This window comes from Ursus arctos, unplaced genomic scaffold, assembly GCF_023065955.2.
Source record: "Ursus arctos isolate Adak ecotype North America unplaced genomic scaffold, UrsArc2.0 scaffold_13, whole genome shotgun sequence".
In the NCBI taxonomy this organism is placed as follows: domain Eukaryota; kingdom Metazoa; phylum Chordata; class Mammalia; order Carnivora; family Ursidae; genus Ursus; species Ursus arctos.
In genome coordinates, this window is record NW_026622797.1 from 48,056,554 (window position 1) to 48,064,223 (window position 7,670).

The following is a 7,670-nucleotide window of genomic DNA, read 5'->3' on the forward strand; positions in this document are numbered from 1 at the left end:
CCATAGCCGCAGACTGGAAACAATCCACGTGTTCATCAACACAAGCAGGGATCGGTGAATTGTGGGTGAATTCGTACGGTGGAGCATACTACACAGAAATAAAAAGGAATCCACTGATATAAGCCACAATATGGATAAGATCTCAAAATTATAATACTGAGTGAAAGAAACCATACACGAAGAGTGCATTCCATACGATTCCATTTATATGAGGTTCAAAAACAAACAGAACTAATCAATGGTAAGAGAAGTTGGCCTTGTGATTTTCTAGGGGTTGAGGGACATTAACTGGGAGAAGGCACAGAGGAACCTTCTGGAGTGAAGGAAATGTTCTGAATCTTGATCAGGTGGGTGGTTACATTAGTCTATACATAAGTCAAAATCCACTGAGCTGCTCACTTCATACTAGTGCACATTACTGAATGTAAATTGTTCCTCAATAAAAAAAAATAATTGAGAAAGACTGCTCATATTAGAAGAGATGTTATAAGGACTTAATTTTAAGTCTACTCTCTCTTTGGGGAACAGGTGGAATGTTTACCTTCTCTGAGCCTCAGTTTGTCCTCTATAATAAAGATAACACCTACTCCAGATGCATTAATCTGATGAGGTAATGTACATAAAATATGTCATTTAACCACTCTTCCGTAGTTTTCCCATCTGTAAAATAGGTGTAAAAATAGTAACTACCTCCTATCAGAAGGTAATTCTGAGCCAATTCACATAAAGCACTAAGAACAGTGAAACGGGGCACCTGGCTGGCTCAGTCAGTAGAGCATGTGACTTTTGATCTCAGGGTTGTGACTTCAAGCCCCACGTTGGGTATACAGATTACTTAAAATTAAAATTAAAAAAAATTAAAGAACAGGGGCGCCTGGGTGGTACAGCGGTTAAGCGTCTGCCTTCGGCTCAGGGCGTGGTCCCGGCGTTGTGGGATCGAGCCCCACATCAGGCTCCTCCGCTATGAGCCTGCTTCTTCCTCTCCCACTCCCCCTGCTTGTGTTCCCTCTCTCGCTGGCTGTCTCTATCTCTGTCAAATAAATAAATAAATAAATCTTTAAAAAAAAAAATTAAAGAACAATGACACAGGAAGCTTTCAATATCGAGAGAGTAGCAGTTATTATCGCTATTGTCAATATTATGAATATGGACCAGATTAACTTCAACGCCCCAGTCAGCTGCTGTAAGCATCCATCTATTGATAAATGAAAGCCAGGAAGATTGGGTATATGGTCCATGCCTCCTGTGACAGGGCTGAGACGGAAAAGCAGGTCCCTTGACTCCCTGCCAGGGTCTTTCCACCACCTGCCTGGAAAAAAAGAGAGGGAGAGAACAACCAGGGAAGTATTAATTCTGCATTGGTTTTTATGTGTCTGGCCCTCTGTGTCTGCCAGAAAGTTTCTGTGTTCATGAAGAACGATGTTGGCCCCCAGCATGGAGGTGGGGAGGGGCTCGCATCTCCTTTTCTTCCCCTCTACATGCTTAGACTGATTCCTACTACTCAATTAGCCCCTGAGTTGCCGTGTTCTCTTTCAATTGCATGTAGTAAGGCTATTATCCCGATTTCATCATTGAGAGAACTGGAAAACAGGGTGACTAAGTGACTTGTCCAAGGTCACACAGCTACTAAGTGGGGGAAGCCAGGAACCGAGTGCACACTGCCTGGTGATGGACTCCACTATCCTAATCTCTGCACGGCCACCTCCTCTAGGGGTTCAAGAGTGCTGTCTTCAGGGTCACAGATCTCCTACACCGAACACAACTCACGGCATAAAAGGCTGTCGTGAGTTTGGATTGGGATGGAAGCTGAGTGCCAGCATTTGACTGGCTGGCCCACCTCAGACCTGGGTTTGTGTTCTGTTCTGCTCCAAAGGCCTCCAGGTGATACAATTTGCAATCCAATAAAAGGGGTGAGTGGTGTTAGAGCACCCCAGCCTGGCTGCCTGTCACCACAGGAAACTGCTCTTTCCAGACCAAATTTATGTCCATCCTACATAAACTTTGTTCAGCGCCTTGCTGCTGCTAAAAGTGATTTACTCACCAGGTGTTGGATCATGGGGGGCAGCTCTTCAGGAGATCTGTGCTAACCCCGCTGATGTCACGTCAAGACACCACTGACGAGGCAGAGTGGTTCTCGGCAGGGCCTTGAGTCACAGAGGTCTGGACTGAAGCTTCTCCCAGGCTGAGATGGCAGAGGGGTCTCCTGTTTGGCTTGAAAGCCTGACAACTGTAAAACAGAGGAGGCCTTGTTTTTGTGGATGGCAGAAAACCCATGTGTTGTATCTTTCCTTTCTTACCGATATGCACCCAAAGAGAGTCTGAACGTATTGAAAGGGGAAAATGTATATTCACATATTATCTATGGAATTATACATGTATATTTAAATATGGAAGACAATACATTTTCTAATATTTATAGAGAACACCGAATCTGCCTCTGCTCTTCGGTGAATAATGGGGAGAATAGAGCCCAGACCTTGGGACTCTTCTTGGGGCACCTGGAGTGGGGCTGGGAGTGGGGCTCCCTGACGCAGCTGGGGCGGAGCTTTGGCAGAAAGCACTCCCTTCTTGCTCCAGCACAAGTGCTCTGTGCACGGAGGCCAAGTGTGGTTCTGCACGTCAAACCTATTTGTATCAACAACTAACTATACACGATCTAGCTTCTTCATTTTGACAAGCTCAAAAAAAGGAGGGGGGGAATAATGGGCACTGTCTCTCTGCTACTCCAGTTTCAGACCAGCTGTCCTGGGGGTGGGGGTCTTAATTTACCTGGTGTATCAGTCAGGGAAATTAATACTACTTGCAATAACAAAAATCCCCAAAGTCTCAGAGACTTACAATATAGTCAGACTCTAGTTTAATGTGAGTTGAACAGCTCTCCTGCGTACCTCTCCTAGTCAGGCTCTCTCTATCTCGTGATACCGCCAAAACCTATGAAGCTTCTCTGGCGCCTAAGGCTCAATCTTCCGCCTTCATCTGGTCATCAGTGAAGGGATAAAGAACAGATATTCTAATGGGACATTTTAGGGGCCCCATCTGGAAGTAGCATTTATTACTGCTTCTCACATTCTCTTTAGCAGAACTTGTCAGAAGCTTCACCTAGAAGCCAGGAGTCGGAGGAATGTTGTCTCCTTGTGTACTTGCAAGAAGTGAAATTAGTGGGCAGGCAGCCAGTTTCATCTACATCTAGGAATGGAGACTAACCAAGAGCTCAAGGTCTGACAGCCTCCCTGTCCACCTAGAAGCAACACTTAATAATCCCATCTCATGTGGATATATAGTTCTGTCAACTACCTGATGTAATTTCTGGACTGTCAGAAGGCTCTCCTACTCCAACATACCTTCTCTAGCCTGCCCCTTCTGGAAAGGTAACGCTAGAGAATCCCACGGGGTTCAACATTACCCTGATCTTTTCTTTCTCTTCTAAAATGTGTGCCAGTGATCAATTTATTGCTTCTTAACTCGAAATTCATCCGTCATTGCCTGCTATTCAAAATCAGACATGCACCCTTTAAATAGTTTTCCTTTGCAGCGGGTACAAGGTTAAGCTTTGTCAATAAGGATGCGTGGAAACACACCGCAGGAGGAAGGAGTTTTCCGTCCAAGCTCCCTTGTGCTTGTTTGGCAGACACCGGCAGCTTACCAGGCCCCGTAGCAAGGACAGCTTCTCCAGCTCCTCTAACGCCCAGTGGCCCCCAGCCCCCAGTAGCCAGCAGCTTGCACTGGCTTCCCCTGCCTTGGGTGGTTTTGCAGGAGAGTACCTCCAGTGAGATATCTCCCTATGATCATCTTCTCCTAACACTTTAGAAAGCAGATTTCCAGCAAGTTCTACCAGTACAGCCTCCCAGAGTCTTCTCTGCCATCCTGGGAGCCACAGCTGTGACCTCTTCAATAAGGCTGGAAGCCTGCCTCGGCTGGCCTTGCTGGAGCACTCTATCTCAGTCCTCAGGGTAGTCGTTGCTCCTTGTCTGCCATTCTTATATTTTCTAGAGTTCTCTCTACTTCTTACTCTTTGTGACTTTAATCCCCTGTTACAGTTAATAATTCTTTGTATTATACTAACCCTGTTCAAATGACTGTGTCGATTCTCTTTCTTCATTGGATCCAGAATGATGTGAAATGCGAATGTCCTTAGGGTAAAATTCACAAAAAGTCAATGACACTTTAGTGTAAAATAGTTTGTTCTGTTTTCCTGGCACCTAGAGAGCAGTAGGTGCCTTGGAGCTAAGAGAGGGGACAGAAGAGAGACCCAGCAAGGGCTGATGGAAAAATCCTAATGACAAACTTCGCCTATTTGACAGTTTTGCCATGGGCTGACTAGAGCTGTTAAGTGTTAATCTTCATTTCAGTGCAAAACATCTTTGGTTCCCCAAGGTCAGCCTAACAGCACCAGAAATAGAATGAAAACTAGTTTTTCTGGTGAAGCGGCAACTATTGTACTTTGATAAGCTTAGTACATTCTTCCCTTTGTTGTTTTGTTTCTTAATCACATACAAAAATGTGTTGCTATATAAAACATAAAGAGAACAGCTCTGAATATTTTACTTCATTGAACGGAGCTGGGCTACTCCCTGCATGTACATTAGCTCCTTCAGACAGGACATTATCACCTTCAGGCTGCAAGGAAAATATGAATCAAAACCAGGAAGATTGTCAGACAATGAAGTGGCTTCGTTAAGGAGAGGCTAGTGTTGCCGTTCTCCAGGGACTATTTAAAATAGGGTGGCACCTTGTGTCTTTCAGATGGGATAAGTGTGGTCTCGATTAAAAACTGAAGTAGAGAACAGAGAACTACAAAACAACCCAGAAAACAATTAACAAAATGGCAATTAGCACCTATCTATCAATAATTACTTTAAATGTAAATGGAGTAAATGCTCCGTTCAAAAGACACAGAGTGGCTGAATGGATTAACAACAACAAGACCCACCTGTACGCTGCCTTTAAGAGACTCACTTCAGATATGAAGACACACATAAACCGAAAGTGAAGGGATGGAAAAAGATATTCCATGCAAGAGCAAATGAAAAGAAGGCCAGGGTAGCAATACTCATATTGGACAAAATAGACTTTAAAACAAAGACTGTAACACAAAAGACAAAGAAGGACATTAAATAATGATAAACACGTCGATCTAGGAAGAAGATATAACATTTGTAAATATTTATACACCCAACATAGGAGTACCTAAATATATGAAGCAAATATTAGCAGACATAAAGAGAGAAATTGACAGTAATACAATTATAGTAGGGGATTTTAATACCCCACTTACATCAATGGATAGATCATCCAGGCAGAAAATCAATAAGGAAATGTTGGCCTTAAATGACACATTAGACCAGATGACTTAATAGATATATGGAAAACATTTCATCAGAAAACTGCAGAGTACGCATTCTTTTTCAGGTGCACATGGAACATTCTCCAGTATAGATCACATGTTAGTCCACAAAACAAGTCTCAGTAAATGCAAGACGATTGAAATCATATCAAGAATCTTTTCTGACCACAATGGTATGAAACTAGAAATCAATTCTAAGAAGAAAACTGGAAACATACAAACACATGGAGACTCAACAACATGCCACTAAAGAACCAATGGGTGAATGAAGAAGTCAAAGAGGAAATAAAAAATCTCGACACAAATAAAGATGAAAACACAACTTTCCAAAATCTATGGGACACAGCAAAAGCAGCTTAAGAGGGAAGTTCATAGCAATACAACCTACCTCAAGAAACAAGGAGACTCCTAGGTAAACAACTTAATAACTAAAAGAACTAGAAAAAGAAGAACAAAGCCCCCAAGTTAGTAGAAGTAAGGAAACAATAAAGATCAGAGCAGAAATAAATAAAATAGAGCTTAAAAAAACCAAAACAAGACAAAAGATGACTAAAACTAAACACTGGTTCTTTGAAAAGATAAACTTGAACTGATAAACCTCTAGCTAGACTCATCAATAACAAAAGAGGATCCAATTAAATAAAATCAGAAATGAAAGAGAAGTTACAACTGACACCACAGAAATACTAACGATCATTGGAGACTACTGCAAACAACTGCATACCAATAAATTAGAAAACCTAGAAGAAATGACTAAATTCCTAGAAAGACACAACTTTCCAAGACTGAATCAAAAAGCAACGGAAGATCAGGATAGACAAATTATAAGTGATGAAATTGAATCAGTAATTTAGAAATTTCCAAAAAAACCCAAATTCCAAAACCAAACATCTTCATAGGTGGATTCTACCAAACATTTAAAGAAAAGTTAGAGCCTATCTATCTCAAATTATTCCAAAAAATTGAAGAGGAAAGAACACTTCCAAACTCATTTTACAAGGCAGTTACTCTGTTATCAAAATCAGAAAAAGACATGACACAAAAAAGAAAATTACAGGGGCGCCTGGGTGGCGCAGCGGTTAAGCGTCTGCCTTCGGCTCAGGGCGTGATCCCGGCGTTATGGGATCGAGCCCCACGTCAGGCTCCTCCGCTATGAGCCTGCTTCTTCCTCTCCCACTCCCCCTGCTTGTGTTCCCTCTCTCGCTGGCTGTCTCTATCTCTGTCGAATAAATAAATAAAATCTTTAAAAAAAAGAAAAAAAGAAAATTACAGGCCAATGCCCCTGATGAACATAGATGCAAATTTCTCAATAAAATATTAACAAACCAAATTCAACAATACATTAAAAGGATCATATACCACAATCAAGTGGAATTTATTCTAGGGATGCAAGGATGATTCAAAACCAAATCAAGCAACATGATATACCACACAAAATGAAGGATAAAAGTCATATAATTATCTCAATAGATGCAGAAAAACATTGACAAAAGTCAACATCTATTCATGAAAAAAACTCTCAACAAAGTGGGTATAGAAGAAAAGTACCTCAACATAATAAAGGCCATACATGACAAATCCGCAGCTAACACCATACTCAATCCTGAAAAGCTGAAAGCTTTTTCTCTAAGATCAGAAAAAGACAAGGATGCCCATGCTGACTATTTTTATTCAACATAATATTGCAAGTCCTAGCCACAGCAATTAGGCAAGAAAAAGAAATAAAAGGCATCCAAATTGGAAAGGAAGAAGAAAACTCTATTTGCAGATGACATGATACTATATATAGAAAACCCTCAAGATTCCACCAAAAAACTACTAGAACTAATAAAGGAATTCAGTAAAATCATAGAATACAACATTAACATACAGAAATTGGTTGCATTTCTATATACTAATAACAAGCTATCAGAAATTTTTTGTAAAATCCCATTTATAACCACATCAAAAAATAAAATACCTAGGAATCTATTTAACCAAGGAGATGAAAGACCTGTACATTGAAAACCGTAAGACATTAATAAAAGAAATTGAAGACAACATGAATAAATGGGAAGAAACACCATGCTCATGGATTGGAAGAATTAACATTTTGAAATGCCCATACTAACCAAAGCAATCTACAGATTCAATGCAATCCCCATCAAAATACTAATAGTGAAGTGCCTGGCTGGCTCAGTCCATGGAGCATGCAACTCTTGATCTCAGGGTCATGAGTTTAGGCCCCACATTGAGCATAGAGCTTACTTGAAATTAATTAATTAATTAAAATGAAATACATGATTTTAAAAAAAAGTATACTAATGGCATTTTCCACAGAACTAGA

The 7,670-nt window shown here is 40.9% G+C and overlaps 1 long non-coding RNA gene across 1 annotated transcript; it reads right to left on the bottom strand.

The window, feature by feature from the left end:
* On the bottom strand, positions 1–4,367 carry LOC125283642 (uncharacterized). Its single transcript, XR_007191591.1, has 3 exons — positions 4,064–4,367; positions 2,042–2,227; positions 1–88 (listed from the first exon to the last, which is right to left on the bottom strand). It is a non-coding gene; the product is annotated as an uncharacterized LOC125283642 (long non-coding RNA).
* Positions 4,368–7,670: the final 3,303 nt, after the last annotated feature.